General features: G+C 47.5%; 1 protein-coding gene across 10 annotated transcripts in view; it reads right to left on the reverse strand.

The window, feature by feature from the left end:
• Positions 1–21,222, reverse strand: part of LOC121575340 (liprin-alpha-4) — a 99,278-nt gene that overhangs the window by 39,110 nt on the left and 38,946 nt on the right. The gene's annotated exons all lie outside the window — the stretch shown is intronic.

The raw sequence follows: 21,222 nt of genomic DNA on the forward strand, positions 1-21,222 counted from the left end.
CATCGACAGATTTTTCACCTAGTGGGCTCGGGGATTAGAACCAGCGACCTTTCGGTTACTGGCACAACGCTCTTAACCACTAAGCTACCTGCCGCCCCATTACTACCTTCATTTACTCATGTTACAGCTGGTATGTACCTCCAAAAAAAGGTATAAATTAAAATGTACAAGCAACCTAAAAAACGGTGTCAAATAGGGATTTTTTAGGTTGTTTGTACATTTTTATTTCGACCTTTTTTGGAAGTACATACCGGCCGTAACAGGAGTAAATGAAGATAGTTGCTCAGCAAAACGCCATATTTGGTGATCAACTAATGTATTCTGACATTATAACGCTTGCAGAGCTGGTGAATGGGAGTTTGAATCGGAGCTCCGTGGGCGTTAGAGAGGTCTCTAGAGAGGTCTCTAACGCACTGGTACTGGTTCAGGTTAGAACAGAACTGTGCATGTTCACTGGCATCACTCGCTTAGTAATCAATCAGATAAGTATTAAATCTGTATGACTGAATTAACTCAATCTATTAGACTGTCTGAGTCACTGGTGACACATTTTAGGTCCAATCCTACTGCAAGATTAGCTTTTTGTGTTCACAGCTGACAGACTACCAACACAACACCTAGGTGGTTTATCAGCACAAAACACAATTTTATCTCTCTAACACACACACACACACACACACACAAACACACATACTCTCCCTTCTTCTCTGTGACACATTCTATTTCTCTCTCTCATTTATCTCACTCTGATATGTCTACCAATAGAGGTGGGCTCAGGACCTCACAACACATATATAAAAGGTGGGATTTAGAATAAGAACTATGCCTGCTGTATGGGGGAGGGGCTGAGGACTGAGGGTGAGGGACATGAGAGGAGGGAGATTTGAGAGGGGTGAGATGTTGCCAACATGGAGAGATTGCAGATTGCCACATCTCAACATATCTCTAGTGTGCTAGATGGATACTGTGTATGTGACTGGACGTCACTTGGGCTACAGGATGACGCCACTGTTCTTGACATGTTGCCTGTGTACTTAGTTTATTGTGAGTGAGGCAGTGAACATGTGGTCCTCTGTACCTCAATTGGTAGAGCATGGCGCTTGTAACGCCAGGGTAGTGGGTTCGATCCCCGGGACCACACATACGTAAAAATGTATGCACACATGACTGTTAGTCACTTTGGATAAAAGCGTCTGCTAAATGGCATAAAAAAACATGACTCTGCTTGACGTGTGTGTATGGTGGTAGGTATTAGGTATTAGCAAAAGAGGCTAGCTGTGTGTGGTTTGTTAGCCCTGAGTTAGCAGAGTAGACTAAAGGCGGTAACGGTACAGTATCTAATATTTTAAGGACTGGGTTGGCTTTACGGCATTATCTAATGTTTGCATTCAGGAATGGCAGCTGGTGGTGTATCGGCCTTAACCCAGTTGACACCTACAGTGGGGAGAACAAGTATTTGATACACTGCCGATTTTGCAGGTTTTCCTACTTACAAAGCATGTAGAGGTCTGTAAGATGACGGTCAATCACCCTCGGTCTGGGGCTCCATGCAAGATCTCACCTCGTGGGGCATCAATGATCATGAGGAAGGTGAGGGATCAGCCCAGAACTACACGGCAGGACCTGGTCAATGACCTGAAGAGAGCTGGGACCACATTCTCAAAGAAAACCAATAGTAACACACTACGCCGTCATGGATTAAAATCCTGCAGCGCACGCAAGGTCCCCCTGCTCAAGCCAGCGCATGTCCAGGCCGTCTGAAGTTTGCCAATGACCATCTGGATGATCCAGAGGAGGAATGGGAGAAGGTAATGTGGTCTGATGAGACAAAAATTGAGCTTTTTGGTCTAAACTCCACTCGCCGTGTTTGGAGGAAGAAGAAGGATGATTACAACCCCAAGAACACCATCCCAACCGTGAAGCATGGAGGTGGAAACATCATTATTTGGGGATGCCGACTGCACCGTATTGAGGGGAGCATGGATGGGGCCATGTATCGCGAGATCTTGGCCAACAACCTCCTTCCCTCAGTAAGAGCATTGAAGATGGGTCGTGGCTGGGTCTTCCAGCATGACAACGACCCAAAACACACAGCCAGGGCAACTAAGGAGTGGCTCCGTAAGAAGCATCTCAAGGTCCTGGAGTGGCCTAGCCAGTCTCCAGACCTGAACCCAATAGAAAATCTTTGGAGGGAGCTGAAAGTCCATATTGCCCAGCGACAGCCCCGAAACCTGAAGGATCTGGAGAAGGTCTGTATGGAGGAGTGGGCCAAAATCCCTGCTGCAGTGTGTGCAAACCTGGTCAAGACCTACAGGAAACGTATGATCTCTGTAATTGCAAACAAAGGTTTCTGTAACAAATATTAAGTTCTGCTTTTCTGATGTATCAAATACTTATGTCATGCAATAAAATGCAAATTAATTACTTAAAAATCATACAATGTGATTTTCTGGATTTTTGTTTTACATTCCGTCTCTCACAGTTGAAGTGTACCTATGATAAAAATTACAGACCTCTACATGCTTTGTAAGTAGGAAAACCTGCAAAATCGGCAGTGTATCAAATACTTGTTCTCCCCACTGTACCTCCATTACAGAGATTGGAGAAAAATTGCTAAATGCAATTATGGCCTAGATATTAATGTTTGATATCAGGTATTCCTGGAGTAGGTTAGGCTACACTCTTTAAAAAAGGTGCTATCTAGAACCTAAAAGTGTTCTTAGGCTGCCCCCATAGGAGAACCCTTTGAAGAACCCTTTTAGGTTCTATGTAGAACCCTTTTGGTTCCAGGTAGAACCCTTTTGAGTTCCAGGTAGAACCCATTTGAGTTCCATGTAGAACCCTTTCCACATACGGTTCTACATGGAAACCAAAAGAGTTCTAACTGGAACCAAAAATGGTTATTCTATGGGGACAGCCAAATAATTTTCTACGAGTGTAGGTATTCGTCTAACGGAGTAGGCTGTAAGCTGCTATAACCTCATTAGTTGAGTGCGTTGAGTTTATTAGCAAGTATTAAAATTGGAGACTAGGTGAGCATGCTAACCTCATTAACTGAAGTGCAAAGGTTTTATCAGTCTAGGTGTGCATATTTGTTGGCAAGTAATAGCGGTTTAGGCTAGGTGTTAGTCCAGGGCAAGCTAGCTAAACCTCATCATGCTAGGAGTTAGCGGTGGATGTTAGAAGTTAGTGGTGGATGCCAGGAGTTGGCGGTGGATGCTAGAAGTTAGTGGTGGATGCTAGGTGAAAGATCAGTGCAGGTGTTAGTAAAGAATGCTACAGTTGCTGAAGATAGCTGATAAACCTCATTGGCTGAAATATGTTTGCATGGTTGCTAGGTGTTAGCCAGGAAACTAGGTGAGCATCTGCTAACTTCTTTAGATTACGAGAGGTGTGAGAGTTGCTGCAAACTTCACTAGATTAGGGTGTTAGGATGCTACTGTAGGTGGGGCGGCAGGTAGCTTAGTGGTTAAGAGCGTTGTGCCAGTAACCGAAAGGTCTCTGGTTCTAATCCCCGAGCCGACTAGGTGAAAAATCTGTCGATGTGCCCTTGAGCAAGGCACTTAACCCTAATTGCTCCTGTAAATCGCTCTGGATAAGAGTGTCTGCTAAATGACTAAAATGTAAAATGTGTGAGCGGTGGAGGTTAGGACACAGAGTTTCTAAACCCAGAGGCCCAACATCACAATACTTCCGGGAACGCTTCGCGAAGCAGTCTCGACAGACCAGACCAGGGTTTGGGAAGTCAATGAGAGAATTATTTGTTTGTTTCTCGATTTCCAATTTCGTGAAAGTGACAAACTGACACGTTTTCATTAGCAAAAACAACTTTCTGCACATGAGCTGTTTCTAGGCATCTTTATACTAAACCAGGATGCTTGGTGTGAACAGTAGCTGTTAGCGGTTGAGGTTATGATGCTAGGTGTGAGCGATAGCTACAAGCAGTTGAGGTGATGCTAGGTTTGAGCAGTAGCTACTAGCAGTGGAGGTTAGGATGCTAGATGTTAGTGGTGGAGTTTAGGATGCTAGGTGTGGGCGGTAGCTGTTAGCTGTTGATGCTAGGATGCTACGTGTGAGCAGTAGCTGTTAGCGGTTGAGGCTAGGATGCTAGGTGTGAGTAGCTATTAGCGGTTGAGGCTAGGATGCTAGGTGTAAGCGGTATCTGCTAGTGCTGGTGAAGGCTAGGTATGAGTGGTGGCTGTTAGTTGTGGAGGCTAGGATGCTAGGTGTGAGCGGTAGCTGTTAGCGGTTTAAGCAAGGATGTTAGGTGTGAGTGGTAGCTGCTAGCGGTGGAGGTTAGGATGCTAGGTGTGAGTGGTAGCTGCTAACCTTATTAGCTGAGTGCGGAGGGGGTGGGGGGATTAGCGGAGCTGATGTGGGGCGATGTTGATGATCAGCCTGCTTATCTGACTGATCCTATTGACACCCTGTCACTGACGCATGTACTGTACCGTGTGTGTGTGTGTGTGTGTGTGTATGTGTGTGTGTGTGTGTGTGTGTGTGTGTGTGTGTGTGTGTGCGTATGTGAGTAGATGCCATGAGAGAAAATGAAAAGACAAATGTGCTGGCATATCTTTTAGAGCAAGAAACATTAAATCAGTGTGTATGAGTTTGCTTGACTACATAATGTTTAGAAGTCTTACGGGGATCGAGAAAGAGAGAGCACAGAGGAGTGGCACCCAGTTCTATGTTTGGCATCTGCGTTCACACACTAATTCCACAGCTGCCTGGGTGCATTGACCAGGCCCCCAGTGTCCGGTCTGGAGCATGAAGTCACAGGCTCTGCTGGTCGGCTACTGCGTAGCAACGTAGTGATGCCAAAAGCCCTGGTCTGCCCTAGAATGCCTATGTAAATGGAGGGATATAGAGGAGAGAAGAAGAGGAGGAGGAGTAAAAAGATTGAGAGAGATAGTGAGGGGGATGAGAGCTCAAACATCAAGCTGAATACAAAGCCTGTTGTATTCCTGCTGCCTCTCAAGACAGCGTACTGCTGACCTTTCTGTGTGTGTGTGTGTCTCAGTGGAGGGTGGTGTGAGGTCTGTCTGTCTGTCTGGGCCCTGCTTGGACCTGGTTATCAAGGAAACAAAGGAGAGAAACAACAGAGACAGCATGAGGAACACGGTTAGAGAGGGTGTGAGAGAGAGACGGCAGGAGAGATAACGAGAGAGAGTGACAGTGAGAGTGTGAGTTTGAGAGAGAGAGAGTGACAGTGAGAGAGTGAGTTTGAGAGAGAGAGAGTGACAGTGAGAGAGTGAGTTTGAGAGAGTGACAGTGAGAGTGAGTTTGAGAGAGAGAGAGAGTGACAGTGAAAGAGTGAGTTTGAGAGAAAGAGAGTAACAGTGAGAGTGAGTTTGAGAGAGAGAGTAACAGTGAGAGAGTGAGTTTGAGAGAGAGAGAGTGACAGTGAGAGAGTGAGTTTGAGAGAGATTGACAGTGAGAGTTAGTTTGAGAGAGAGAGAGAGTGACAGTGAAAGAGTGAGTTTGAGAGAAAGAGAGTAACAGTGAGAGTGAGTTTGAGAGAGAGAGTGACAGTGAGAGAGTGAGTTTGAGAGAGAGTGACAGTGAGTTTGAGAGAGAGAGAGAGTGACAGTGAGAGAGTGAGTTTGAGAGAGTGACAGTGAGAGTGAGAGTTTGAGAGAAAGAGAGTGACAGTGAGAGTGAGTTTGAGAGAGAGAGAGTGACAGTGACAGTGAGAGGATGAGTTTGAGAGAGTGATAGTGAGAGAGTGAGTTTGAGAGAGAGAGAGTGAGAGAGAGAGAGAGTGACAGTGAAAGAGTGAGTTTGAGAGAAAGTGAGTGACAGTGAGAGTGAGTTTGAGAGAGAGAGAGTGACATTGAGAGAGTGAGTTTGAGAGAGAGAGAGAGAGAGAGAGAAAGAGTGACAGTGAGAGAGTGACAGTGAGAGAGTGAGTTTGAGAGAGTGACAGTGAGAGAGAGTTTGAGAGAAAGAGAGTGACAGTGAGAGTGAGTTTAAGAGAGAGAGAGAATGACAGTGAGAGAGTGAGTTTGAGAGAGTGACAGTGAGAGAGTGAGTTTGAGAGAGAGAGAGTGACAGTGAAAGACTGAGTTTGAGAGAAAGAGAGCGACAGTGAGAGAGTGAGTTTGAGAGAAAGAGAGTGACAGTGAGAGAGTGAGTTTGAGAGAGAGAGTGACAGTGAGAGAGTGAGTTTGAGAGAGAGTGACAGTGAGAGTGAGTTTGAGAGAGAGAGAGTGACAGTGAGAGAGTGAGTTTGAGAGAGTGACAATGAGAGAGTGAGTTTGAGAGAGAGAGAGTGACAGTGAGAGAGTGAGTTTGAGAGAGAGAGTGACAGTGAGAGAGTGAGTTTGAGAGAGAGTGACAGTGAGAGTGAGTTTGAGAGAGAGAGAGTGACAGTGAGAGAGTGAGTTTGAGAGAGTGACAATGAGAGAGTGAGTTTGAGAGAGAGAGAGTGACAGTGAGAGAGTGAGTTTGAGAGAAAGAGAGTGACAGTGAGAGAGTGAGTTTGAGAGAGAGAGTGACAGTGAGAGAGTGAGTTTGAGAGAGAGTGACAGTGAGAGTGAGTTTGAGAGAGAGAGAGTGACAGTGAGAGAGTGAGTTTGAGAGAGTGACAATGAGAGAGTGAGTTTGAGAGAGAGAGAGTGACAGTGAAAGACTGAGTTTGAGAGAAAGAGAGCGACAGTGAGAGAGTGAGTTTGAGAGAAAGAGAGTGACAGTGCGAGAATGAGTGAGAGAAAGAGTGACAGTGAGAGAGTGAGTTTGAGAGAGAGTGACAGTGAGAGTGAGTTTGAGAGAGAGAGAGTGACAGTGAGAGAGTGAGTTTGAGAGAGTGACAATGAGAGAGTGAGTTTGAGAGAGAGAGTGACAGTGAAATACTGAGTTTGAGAGAAAGAGAGCGACAGTGAGAGAGTGAGTTTGAGAGAAAGAGAGTGACAGTGAGAGAATGAGTGAGAGAAAGAGTGAGAGAGACAGTATGTGCTAGCCTATGCAAAAGCACACCTCAGAATCTCAGAATAGCTTCCAGGTTGCCAAGGAACCAAACAATCTCTGATACAAGGTACAGCCTACATGTGCAACTGTGCACAGCCAAAGAAGAACAATTTCCTGCTTACACTGCTCTCAACACTAGTTCATTAGTTCTGATGATATCTAGATTCAACATGGCCGTCTAGTGACTGTGGAACAGTTGGCCAGGTAAATAGAGAGGTTCAGGTCAGTCCAGCAGTGGTCATCTCCTCTCCACTGGGACAGAGTGATTCCAGCCAGCCTGCAGCTGGTCACATTAGTGAGGACACAGAGACACCTAGTGTCCACAGATGGTACTCACTCTTAACATGGAAGGAGAGGGAAAGAAGGGAGGAAGGATGCAGAGGACCAGTCAGGTTTCAAGACTGGTCATTCAACTGAGACTGCTCTTCTCTGTGTCACGGAGGCTCTCCGCACTGCCAAAGCTAAATCTCTCCTCTGCTCTTATCCTTCTAGACCTATCTGCTGCCTTTGACACTGTGAACCATCAGATCCTCCTCTCCACCCTCTCCGAGTTGGGCATCTCCGGCACTGCTCACTCTTGGATTGCGTCCTACCTGACAGGTCGCTCCTACCAGGTGGCTATGCAGATGACACACAATTAATTTTCTCCTTTCCCCCTTCTGATAACCAGGTGGTGAATCGCATCTCTGCATGTCTGGCAGACATATCAGTGTGGATGTCGGATCACCACCTCAAGCTGAACCTCGGCAAGACGGAGCTGCTCTTCCTCCCGGGGAACGACTGCCCGCTCCATGATCTCGCCATCACGGTTGACAACTCCATTATGTCCTCCTCCCAGAGTGCAAAGAACCTTGGCGTGACCCTGGACAACACCCTGTCGTTCTCTGCTAACATCAAAGCGGTGACCCGATCCTGCAGGTTCATGCTCTCCAACATTCGCAGAGTACGACCCTACCTTACACAGAAAGCGGCACAGGTCCTAATCCTGTCATCTCCCGTCTGGATTACTGCAACTCACTGTTGGCTGGGCTCCCTGCCTGTGCCATTAAACCCCTGCAACTTATCCAGAACGCTGCAGCCCGTCTGGTGTTCAACCTTCCCAAGTTCTCTCACGGCACCCCGCTCCTCCGCACACTCCACTGGCTTCCAGTTGAAGCTCGCATCTACTACAAAACCATGGTGCTTGCCTACGGAGCTGTGAGGGGAACGGCACCTCCTTACCTTCAGGCTCTGAACAGATCCTACACCCAAACGAGGGCACTACGTTCATCCACCTCTGGCCTGCTAGTCCCCCTACCTCTACGGAAGCACAGTTCCCGCTCAGCCCAGTCAAAGCTATTCGCTGCTCTGGCACCCCAATGGTGGAACAAGCTCCCCCACGACGCCAGGACAGCGGACTCACTGACCTCCTTCCGGAGACACTTGAAACCCTACCTCTTTAAGGAATACCTGGAATAGTATAATAGTAATCCTTCTACCCCCCCTTTACTACCACTGTCTTTTGTCTAAACTAACACCTGCTAGCACTGACTTGTTTAAAGAAATGTACTTATTGTGATCAAGATGTAGTTGTCCCACTGGCTATCCTAAGTTGAATGCACCAATTTGTAAGTCGCTCTGGATAAGAGCGTCTGCTAAATGACTTAAATGTAAATGTAAATGTAAATACTATTGGAACAGAGCACTTTTAAGCAGGGGTTCCACACTAGCTTTCACTGATGCAGTTGGTGAGAGACAGACACACAGAAAGATAGATAGATAGCCAGCCACACGCTATGTTTTGGGTTTGGTCACACACATACACACAGAGTGCGGTCCTCTGGCTCGTGTCACACACACAAACCGACACTGACAAAGAAAGGAGAGAAAATTTACACATTTCAAGCAGCACTCTCAGCAGCAGGGAATTAACAGAATAATACCTCTCTCTCTCTCTCTCTCTCTCTCTCTCTCTCTCTCTCTCTCTCTCTCTCTCTCTCTCTCTCTCTCTCTCTCTCTCTCTCTCTCTCTCTCTCTCTCTCTCTCTCTCTCTCTCTCTCTCTCTCTCTCTCTCTCTCTCTCTCTCTCTCTCTCTCTCTCTCTCTCTCTCTCTCTCTCTCTCTCTCTCTCTCTCTCTCTCTCTCTCTCTCTCTCTCTCTCTCTCCCCCTGCTGTTTTTCTGAGCATTGCTGGAGTTTATCTCAGCTGAACATGGCCTCTCTGAGAGTAGCCATTTTAAAACAGAACATAACATGGAGTGAGCTACCACAGACACACGGGCATGCACGCACAAACACAACACACACACACACCCTTAGTTCAGGAACTAGCGTTGTGTAGTGAGAAAGAAATCTCTGCCATCCAGGTGTCAAGAACCATAATCACACACACACACATACAGTCAGACTCTGGGTCAGCACAGTCCTGCATAAGATTTAAATGTGTAAATTAGTTCATGTGGAAAGGTCAACTCCTGCATTCTAAAATGGCTGCTGTGCCCATGTGTAGGGTGTAGTGTAGTACACGATTGGGTCAGGACTGTAGGGGAGCAATTGCATCACACCGTCACTAGGAATAGGGGGAGAAGAGAGGGGAGGGGGGAGAAAAAGAGGGAGGAGAGGAGGGATGGATGTGTAGGAGGTCAGGGGGGGCTGCTCTTGCCCTTCACAGGACACTGAGTGCAGCGTTGCAGTGGCATGGTGAAACTCTACACCCAGTGTGTGGCTGCGGTGACCAAGGAACGACAGGAACCTCGCATGGCGCCTGAGAGTGAGGCGTCAGACAGCCCCCTGTCCTTCACCCTTCCTCTCCTCTATCCATCCATCATAATGCTCCCTCCACCCCTCCTTCCTCTCATCTGCTACATCCATCCATCCTAGTCCTCACCTCTGCCCTTCACCCCTCTCCTCCATCTCTACCTCCTCTTTTTCTCACTAGTCTCTCAGAGTCAATGATAGCTCTGATGACTGACAGGGAGTGTGTGTGTGTGTGCGTGCACATGTGCAACGGTGTGAGCAGCATGGAACATTACATTTACATTTTAGTAATTTAGCAGACGCTCTTATCCAGAGCGACTTACAGTTAGTGAGTGCATACATAATTTTTTATACTGGCCCCCCGTGGGAATCGAACCCACAACCCTGGCGTTGCAAACGCCATGCTCTACCAACTGAGCTACATCCCTGCCGCCCATTCCCTCCCCTAGACCAATTGTGCGCCGCCCCAGGGGTCTCCCGGTCGCGGCCGGCTACGACAGAGCCTGGATTCGAACCAGGATCTCTAGTGGCACAGCTAGCACTGCGATGCAGTGCCTTAGACCACTGCGCCACTCATGAACATGAATCATAACTATGACATTCTGTTTACCGACAAGGAGATTCTGAAAATACATTGCTGGTCGTAGCACACACCACATATGCAAACATACACTCAGAACTAAGTTAGTATAGCAGTGACGTTGTCACCTTCACTGTGACTTGACAGTACAGTACCCTTGACCCAAAGACACTGTCCTTTTCTGATTCAATGGCATCAACAGTTGGACCATGGCACCGAACCGAGGCACACATATACACACACATACACACACAACTATTTAAACACATACACACACATCTATTTCAACACATACACACACAACTATTTAAACACATACACCGACTGAGGGGCATGTAAGAAGACCCTAAATCCAGCAAAGCAAAGAATAGTCAACATTATAGCTCCAACAGTATCGGCGTTAGCACCAGCAAATGTCACACAAGCTTGAATTAAAAACACACACACATATGCAGAGAGAGAGAGAAAAAGAGAGAAAGAGAGAGAGAGAGCACTTGAGCATGTGAGCTTGAGTTACAATGCTGGAAAGCTCCGAAAAAGAAAAATCACATTTCATAAATAAATCATCTAGTGCCCAGTGATGGTCACACACACACACACACACACAGCATTCACAGCATGGGTTGGATTAGTGCAGAGACATATTTAAAGAGCAATGCGCAGCAGCCCTGTGTGACGTAATGTGTATATGTCTGGCTTTATCTCGTGTGACGTCATGGCATCATAGACACTACCTTTACCCAAGTCATATCGGGTCCTGAAGCTTAGCATAGGACAAACCCACATCACACTGACACATCAAAAACATGATGGAAATCCTGTATGTATGTATGTGTGTGTGTGTGTCGTGGCCTAGGCATGGGCTAATCTTAGCCAAGGTTAAGTATAGATGGTGGATAATGTGCAGGCTGTTCTGTGCTGGTCCAGAGGCTCTGGTAGTACAACACTCTACTGCCCTAAGTGCCACTGTCAGACTGTGGTTCACTCTGCTGTCCCCTCCTCCTCCTCCTCCTCCCATCATATTCACTGGCCTTGGTACAGCAGGATCACTCACTTCATGAGTCATACATCCTCAACTGACAGAGACTCTGGCTGGCTCTCTCAGCCTTGCCTAAGTGATGCAGGTAATGTACCAACCCTGAGCTCGGCACTGTGTGTGTGTGTGTGTGTGTGTGTGTGTGTGTGTGTGTGTGTGTGTGTGTGTGTGTGTGAGGGTCTATAAATAATACAGACACCATGCGCCTGCAGCAGCGGAGCGGAGCCACTGATGATGTCATAGTGGAACACCTCTCTACCACTCTGCCATCTCAGAACATTCTGGGAGCCACTAGATTATGGGCTGGGTCTGAGACGGAGATGAGTTGAATGAGAGTAAGAGTGGAGAAGACTGAATGATCACTGCTGAACACATACTATAGCCTTAACACTTAACACTAAAGCTGAGCTTTGATCAAAGTGAAAAATTAAAATCCCACGTGTGTAACATGAACTACAAAATAAATGAAAACCCTGAGTCTACACACACACACACACACACACGGACACACGCGCACAAACACACACACATGCATACGTACTGGACGGAGGTACGTGTTGTATTCTCCAGAGGAAATCCATCCCAATGCTCTGTGTGTGTGTGGGTGGGTGTGTGTGTGTCTGTGTGCATGTCTGTGTGCATGTGTGTGTGTGTGTGTGTGTGTGTGTGCAAATACAGCAGAACCCATAGAAGCCCTGCTTCTTAATCACTACCTGCCCTGCCCAAAACCACTCAGTCACTATCAATTACACCCACTCAGGGCCCATTTGAACACAATGGGGATTACTGCTGAGCACTAAATACCATTTGTCACACACATCTCCACACTTAACACTGAGACCTGCAGGGAGAGAGGGGGGGAGAGAGAGAGAAAGAAGGAGGGGAAGAGAGAAAGAGAGATAGAGTGGGAGAGAGAGGGAGACAGAGTGAGGGAGAGAGATAGAGAGACATAGAGAGAGAGGGGATGGAGGGAGCGGGAAGGAGACAGAGAGAGAGAGAGAGAGAGAGAGAGAGAGAGAGAGAGAGAGAGAGAGAGAGAGAGAGAGAGAGAGAGAGAGAGAGAGAGAGAGAGAGCGAGATGCAGTATATCAATATTGTTGTGATAAAGTTGGTAGCCTTTAGTAGAGGAGAAATTGGCAATACATGCTTGTTCATGTGTGCGTGTTTGTTTATGTGTGTGTGTTTATGTGTGTTTATGTGTGTTTATGTGTGTGTGTGTGAAACCGATGGGACGGACACATACTCTGCTGGGTCAGCGTTATACAGGAGCCATTCTGAGCTGTGTATTCCCACTGGGTTGGAGCAGGAGGAGCAGAGGGTCTGTGTGTGTGTGTGTGTGTGTGTGTGTGTGTGTGTGTGTGTGTGTGTGTGTGTGTGTGTGTGTGTGTGGAATGATGCGCTGCAGGGAGAAAATTTCAGATGCAGTGATTTTCCACCGAAACGACAATGGTAAAAATATCCTGACATGGATGATCCGGGTGCTGTGGGTGTCAGGACCCCAGTCACACACACACAAACACACACATTACCATGCGTTACACATTCCAAGGACACTGGATAAGCCATCCCAACCAGCAGAGCTATGTCAGTGAGCAGGACAACACTAAAGCCAGAGATATAAATGAATATGGACAACCATGAAGGGACAATCACTAAGGACTTATTTCTGTCACAATATGTAGTTGTAGTTAATTTCACTGCTACACTTCAGACTATCTGTTCTCTCCTTCCTCTTGACTCCAGCATGAAAGAGTGCATATACTCTCTCTCTCTCTCTCTCTCTCTCTCTCTCTCTCTCTCTCTCTCTCTCTCTCTCTCTCTCTCCTCCAGACATGCGTGAAGTCGTTAAAGAGCTGGGAGTCTTCTTAATCTGGCAACCATGGAAACAGTTTGGTTTCAGGATCAGACAATCATCTATTTTTAAAGAGAGGGAGAAGGAGTGGATGGAAGGACAGGGAGGAGAGGATAGGAGGAGTGGATGGAAAGACAGGGAGGAGAGGATAGGAGGAGTAGATGGAAAGACAGGGAGGAGAGGATAGGAGGAGTAGATGGAAAGACAGGGAGGAGAGGATAGGAGGAGTAGATGGAAAGACAGGGAGGAGAGGATAGGAGGAGTAGATGGAAAGACAGGGAGGAGAGGATAGGAGGAGTAGATGGAAAGACAGGGAGGAGAGGATAGGAGGAGTGGATGGAAGGACAGGGAGGAGAGGATAGGAGGAGTAGATGGAAAGACAGGGAGGAGAGGATAGGAGGAGTAGATGGAAAGACAGGGAGGAGAGGATAGGAGGAGTAGATGGAAAGACAGGGAGGAGAGGATAGGAGGAGTAGATGGAAAGACAGGGAGGAGAGGATAGGAGGAGTAGATGGAAAGACAGGGAGGAGTGGATAGGAGGAGTGGATGCAAAGACAGGGACGAGAGGATAGGAGGAGTGGATGGAAAGACAGGGAGGAGTGGATAGGAGGAGTGGATGGAAAGACAGGGAGGAGTGGATAGGAGGAGTGGATGGGAGAAAGAGATGTCACAGCAGAAAACAAGCTAATTTAAAAGGAAGATCCCATGACCATTGTAGTGCGTGTGTGTGGTGTGTGTGTGGCGTTGTGGCACACACGCTACAGTGCCCTGGCAGAGTGACTGGGTCCAATCTGGGCTCTGTGTGTGTGTGTGTGTGTGTGTGTGTGTGTGTGTATCTGTCTGTGCCTGCTTGCGTGTGTGTGTGCCCACCCCCAGGGTGCCATCACCCCGACTCCCCCTCTGCCCCCCACGATCTCATCACGCAAGATGGCAACATTAATATTAAGTCAGAAACGGAGAGGAGAAAATGGCTTCTCTCTATCCACCCTGCCTCAACCTCACCATACTATACCAGAGAGAGAGAGAGAGAGAGAGAGAGAGAGAGTGATTGAGAGAGAGAGGGAGAGAGAGAGAGAGAGAGAGTGATTGAGAGAGAGAGGGAGAGATAGAGAGAGAGAGAGATAGAGAGAGAGAGAGAGAGAGAGAGAGAGAGAGAGAGAGAGAGAGAGAGAGAGAGAGAGAGAGAGAGAGAGAGAGAGAGAGAGAGAGAGAGAGAGAGAGAGAGAGAGAGAGAGAGAGTGAGAAGAGGAAAGGCGAATGGGAAAAAGGAAGGATATATGTGATGATATTGGAGAGGTGGAGGGAGGATGGGGAGGGACAAGCGAGGGTGGAACGGAACAGGAAAGAAGGAGAGGAGGAGAGGAGAGATGGTGCTGTCTGATTCAGGATATGGACCGAGATCAACACATCCTTTATATAACACGACCAGGGGCACTGCTCCTCACACACACAGACACAGCATGGACACCAATACACACACAGAGAGCGTGCAGACGCACACACACACATTCTCTCTCAAATATTGATCACAATACTGTACATGCGCACGCTTCGGGCAGCGTGCACTGCACACAATCACACACACTCATATACACACTGCTACACACATTCATCCACACACTCATATACACACTGTGTGTGTGTGTGTGTGTGTGTGTGTGTGTGTGTGTGTGTGTGCATCTGGGGGTGTAAAGGAGCAAGGGGTGAGAGAAAGGGGATCGGGAAAGAGAGAAAGGGGAGGGGGTCAGAGAGAAAGGGGAGGGGGACGGAGAGAAAGGGGAGGGGGACGGAGAGAAAGGGGAGGGGGACGGAGAGAAAGGGGGGGACAGAGAGAAAGGGGAGGGGTCAGAGAGAAAGGGGAGAGGGACGGAGAGAAAGGGGAGAGGGACGGAGAGAAAGGGGAGGGAGTCGGAGAAAGGGAAGGGAGTCAGAGAGAAAGGGGAGGGGGACGGAGAGAAAGGGGAGGGGGACGGAGAGAAAGGGGGGGACAGAGAGAAAGGGGAGGGGGTCAGAGAGAAAGGGGAGGGGGACGGAGAGAAAGGGGAGGGGGACGGAGAGAAAGGGGGGGGACAGAGAGAAAGGGGAGGGGGTCAGAGAGAAAGGGGAGGGGGACAAAGAGAAAGGGGAGGGGGACAAAGAGAAAGGGGAGGGGTCAGAGAGAAAGGGGAGGGGGACGGAGAGAAAGGGGAGGGGGTCAGAGAGAAAGGGGAGGGGGTCAGAGAGAAAGGGGAGGGGGACAAAGAGAAAGGGGAGGGGGACAGAGAGAAAGGCGAGGGGTCAGAGAGAAAGGGGAGGGGGACGGAGAGAAAGGGGAGGGGGACGGAGAGAAAGGGGAGGCACCATACTGTAAATTATTTCTTCTTGCACTAGGGCAGGCCATGTCACTGACCCATTATTCTAATGTGGCTTCCAATGCTTACTGACCTTCATCAGACAGAGAGAGATGGGCCTAGCATGGGGGAGGGTATGTAGAGGGTAGCAGTTATTTCTATTAGTAGTGTAAATTAGTCATGTAAATAAATGCAATACATGATCTCGTTAATGTGCTCTATGGGCCCCCTCATCAGAGATACTCTTAAGGGTTGTTCACCATCATCTCCACACATACTCAAATCAAATACACACACACACACACACACACACACACACAAACAATCAATCAGATGAGCTCAGGTGTGGAACTCTGTGATGTCACAGGTTCACCAGACTTCCTCTCATTTAATGAGCAGGTTTAGATCGTCATGGTTGTGTGAATGTGCCTAATGTACTTACGGTCAGCTTTCAGCACTGTCAATGTATGACCCAGCCCCTCCCCCCTCCCCCATACTGATAACACAGCTGCTGCCCCCCCACTAAGACACAGACCTCCAGGTAAGTAGGAAGGACTCAGAGCAGAGGAAGATAAAACACTATCTGACACAGAGCTGACTAAAAGACCTCTCAACACAGCATACTTAAACCCTGCAATACTGATAACACAGAGAAAGATGAGGAGGGGGAGAGAGAGAGTGGAGGGGGAAGGAGGAGGAGAGAAGGAGGGAAAGAAGGGTAGGAACAGAGAGAAACAGAGAGTATAGTTCCATTGCGAGGGATGATCCCAGATTGGTTGGACATCAGTTGTCTGTGAGTGATGGCATTAGCCCGGTTAAAGAGTCAATGGAGTTGCATGATCACTGCTCTGCTCTCTCCATGGAAGCATGAACACAAGCTCACCCAGTCTCTGTGCATGTCTACCATGCCACAGACTTACAGTAAGATGCCCTCACAGTCTCTCTGCAACTACTATAGAAAGCCTCCAGGCAACCCAACCCCATCTCTCGCTCTCTCAGCCCTCTTCTCCATCCGTGAGCTACAAGCCTCAGCCCACTCACGCAGCCATCCCCCTAAGGCCTCGACCTTCTGCCCTACTGCTCTTTTATATTAGACCACATACACACACACACACACACACACACACACACACACACACACACACACACACACACACACACACACACACACACACACACACACACACACACACACACACACACACACACACACACACACACACACACACACACACACACACACACACAGACAGGCCTTGCCCCAATTTCTCCTAAGCCAGACATGAACTTGCCCAGTATTAATCTATGACACTGTGGGTGAGTGTCTGTCTGTGCTAGCCTTCAGTGTATAGTCCAGATATGTGTGTGTGTGTGTTTGTATATATGTTTGTATGTATGTGTGTGTGTGTGTGTGTGTGTGTGTGTATGTCTGACTGAATGACTCCCACTGTAGATGGTCCCTTCAGCATGACTTCAAGACAGTCTCCAGCTATTATATGTTTCTTCTTATTTAGAACAGCCTTGACTATGGTTCTAGATTCAACAATAACTCAGTGGATATTAGCTATGGGCTACTCCCTGTTGGAGAGGGCAGAATAAACACGACAAGAGAACAAGCCAGAGGATGGAGCGCAAAATAGAAATGAAGGGGATCACCATAGTTTCAATCCAGAGGGGTTTGCTGCGTTGCTCTAAAGCTGCCACACGCACGCACACACACACATACACAGAGAAAGAGAGAGACAGAGAGACAGACACAGAGAGAGAGACGAGAGAGAGAGAGAGAGAGAGAGAGAGAGAGAGAGAGAGAGCAGCCACTGGGTTCTGGGTGAAACCCATAACGGGATTTGAGGAACTTCAAATGCTTAATCTGGTCCATGAAATGTGGCTTGTCACCTCGTCACTACAGTGACACACTGGGACGCTGCATCTGGCACTCACACTTAGAGGTTATCACACGTTCATTTGGCTTAGATAGAGAGATAGAGAGAGAGAGAGAGAGAGAGAGAGAGAGAGAGAGAGAGAGAGAGAGAGAGAGAGAGAGTCAAAAAAGTCAAAAGCAAAACGTAATTGATGAAAAAACTTGAATTGTTGCATCTCATAAAATTGTCCCTTTCCTAAATTAGCCATGGATGGAGAAAGGGATTTGGACTTTACTTAATTATCTGTACTGGCCAATGATTATAATGGCGATTCTGATCCAACCATAAATTCATACATTGTGCCTCTGGCCTGAGAGGAAGGAAGTTCAATATGTAGCTAGATGTAGCTAGTAGGCTTATGTTAACTAGCTAGCTCATCATTGACCATGAAAGGAAGTTAGGCTAGCGAGCAAGCATTTTAGCCAGGAAATCTAGGACAACAAAAACTAAAAGCGTGTACTGTATGACAGTCATAGACCGTTTCGGCAACATGAAAGAGAGGAGGATGGCATTGGCGTTTCTCTTCAAGTAGGGTGAGTCATGTTTTTTCTACTTGCACGCGCATGCACACATGCACACACATAAATCAGTACCATATTTAGCTTAAATTGACTGGACTTAATCGTTTTTGGTATCTTTTAGTTGTCACTGTATTAGACTAAGCATAGGTGATTAGATGAGGTTGAAGTTGAAATGGTGCTGGAATAGTAGAGGCAGCCCTGTTTTCTTTGTGACTTGCGGTAACTCTCCGTGGTTGTAAATCAATAGTTGTTTAGTAGTCCAAAAATGTCGGAAACATTACCTTGCTTGACCATGCTGTAGGTCATGTAACTGTTTGTTACATGCAATATGTTTTGTGGACTCCACCAGACAGATGTTGCTCTCCGGTTTTGTGATGAAACAAAGGTGTGGTTGAATTTATTCTGCAACTGTGTCTTCTTATTGTCTCGGCCTTAGGCCTAAATATCACGGTCGCAAAGGCATATGAACTAACAGGTTTTGGAGCAAACAACGCAATTATCACAACACATAGGTTGTAATATGGCTTTTTTTCCCTGGCTTTCCCAGTGATTTTACCCACACACTGCTACTGCACAAATATAAAGACAATGAGAAATACAGTGGCTTGCGAAAGTATCCACCCCCCTTCGCCTTTTTCTATTTTGTTGCCTTACAACCTGGAATTAAAATAGATTTTTGGGGGGTTTGTATCATTTGATTTAAACAACATGCCTACCACTTTGAAGATGCAAAATATTTTTTCTTGTGAAACAAACAAGAAATAAGACATATAAACTGAAAACTTGAGCGTGCATATGTCACGAACATTGAGAGACGGGTCAGACCAAGGTGCAGCGTGGTATGCGAACATGTTTATTTACTCAATAAACATACAACAAAACAATAAACAACGTAACGTGAAGTCCTCCGGCTATACAGTGAGGGAAAAAAGTTTTTGATCCCCTACTGATTTTGTAAGTTTGCCCACTGACAAAGAAATGATCAGTCTATAATTTTAATGGTAGGTTTATTTGAACAGTGAGAAACAGAATAACAACAAAATAATCCAGAAAAACGCATGTCAAAAATGTTATAAATTTATTTGCATTTTAATGAGGGAAATAAGTATTTGACCCCTCTGCAAAACATGACTTAGTACTTGGTGGCAAAACCCTTGTTGGCAATCACAGAGGTCAGACGTTTCTTGTAGTTGGCCACCAGGTTTGCACACATCTCAGGAGGGATTTTGTCCCACTCCTCTTTGCAGATCTTCTCCAAGTCATTAAGGTTTCGAGGTTGACGTTTGGCAACTCGAACCTTCAGCTCCCTCCACAGATTTTCTATGGGATTAAGGTCTGGAGACTGGCTAGGCCACTCCAGGACCTTAATGTGCTTCTTCTTGAGCCACTCCTTTGTTGCCTTGGCCGTGTGTTTTGGGTCATTGTCATGCTGGAATACCCATCCACGACCCATTTCCAATGCCCTGGCTGAGGGAAGGAAGTTCTCACCCAAGATTTGACGGTACATGGCCCCGTCCATCGTCCCTTTGATGCGGTGAAGTTGTCCTGTCCCCTTAGCAGAAAAACCCCCAAAGCATAATATTTCCACCTCCATGTTTGACGGTGGGGATGGTGTTCTTGGGGTCACAGGCAGCATTTCTCCTCCTCCAAACACGGCGAGTTGAGTTGATGCCAAAGAGCTCCATTTTGGTCTCATCTGACCACAACACTTTCACCCAGTTCTCCTCTGAATCATTCAGATGTTCATTGGCAAACTTCAGACGGGCATGTATATATGCTTTTTTGAGCAGGGGGACCTTGCGGCGCTGCAGGATTTCAGTCTTTCACAGCGTAGTGTGTTACCAATTGTTTTCTTGGTGACTATGGTCCCAGCTGCCTTGAGATCATTGACAAGATCCTCCCGTGTAGTTCTGGGCTGATTCCTCACCATTCTCATGATCATTGCAACTCCACGAGGTGACATCTTGCATGGAGCCCCAGGCCGAGGGAGATTGACAGTTATTTTGTGTTTCTTCCATTTGCGAATAATCGCACCAACTGTTGTCACCTTCTCACCAAGCTGCTTGGCGATGGTCTTGTAGCCCATTCCAGCCTTGTGTAGATCTACAATCTTGTCCCTGACATCCTTGGAGAGCTCTTTGGTCTTGGCCATGGTGGAGAGTTTGGAATCTGATTGATTGATTGCTTCTGTGGACAGGTGTCTTTTATACAGGTAACAAACTGAGATTAGGTGCACTCCCTTTAAGAGTGTGCTCCTAATCTCAGCTTGTTACCTGTATAAAAGACACCTGGGAGCCAGAAATCTTTCTGACTGAGAGGGGGTCAAATACTTATTTCCCTCATTAAAATGCAAATCAATTTATAACATTTTTGACATGCGTTTTTCTGGATTATTTTGTTGTTATTCTGTCTCTCACTGTTCAAATAAACCTACCATTAAAATTATAGACTGATCATTTCTTTGTCAGTGGGCAAACTTACAAAATCAGCAGGGGATCAAATACTTTTTTCCCTCACTGTACACATACAAGCCAACACGGAACAAGATCCCACAAACATAGTAGGCAAACAGGCTACTTAAGTATGATCCCCAATCAGAGACAACGAGCGACAGCTGCCTCTGATTGGGAATCACACCCGGCCAAACATAGAAATACGAATCTAGATCCTACACATAGAAAACATCACATAGATTCCCACACCCTGACTAAACCAACAAGAGTTCCATACGTCAGGGTGTGACAGTACCCCCCGGGTGGGCATTCCACCTCGGAAGCGGATCCGGCTCCGGGCATGACGACCTCTTCCTCTCAGCCACCCCGTTGTGTCTCTGGTCTGGTCTGGACCTCGGCGCGATGCTTTCCCTCTCCTTCGTCCCACGATGCACCAAGCCCTGTCTGGACCCTGGTGTGGGAGACCCCGAACCTGGAGAGGGGCTGACGTCTGGGCCTGGATCGGCAATCCTCCCGCGATGCACCAAGCCCTGTCTGGACCCTGGTGTGGGAGACCCCGAACCTGGAGAGGGGCTGACGTCTGGGTCTGGACTGTAGCCGCTGACCGGAGCTGAACTGGACCCCGGTGGAGCGGACTGCTCCAGAGTGGAACCGCTGACCGGAGCTGGACCGGAAACCGGTGGAGCGGACTTGTCTGGCTCCGGAATGGATCCGCTGACCAGGGCTGGATTGGGCACCGGTGGAGCGGACTGCTCTGGCTCCGGAGTGGAGCCGCTGACCGGAGCTGGACTGGAAACCGGTGGAGCGGACTGCTCTGGCTCCGGAATG

Source organism: Coregonus clupeaformis, chromosome 10 (genome assembly GCF_020615455.1).
Source record: "Coregonus clupeaformis isolate EN_2021a chromosome 10, ASM2061545v1, whole genome shotgun sequence".
Lineage (NCBI taxonomy): Eukaryota > Metazoa > Chordata > Actinopteri > Salmoniformes > Salmonidae > Coregonus > Coregonus clupeaformis.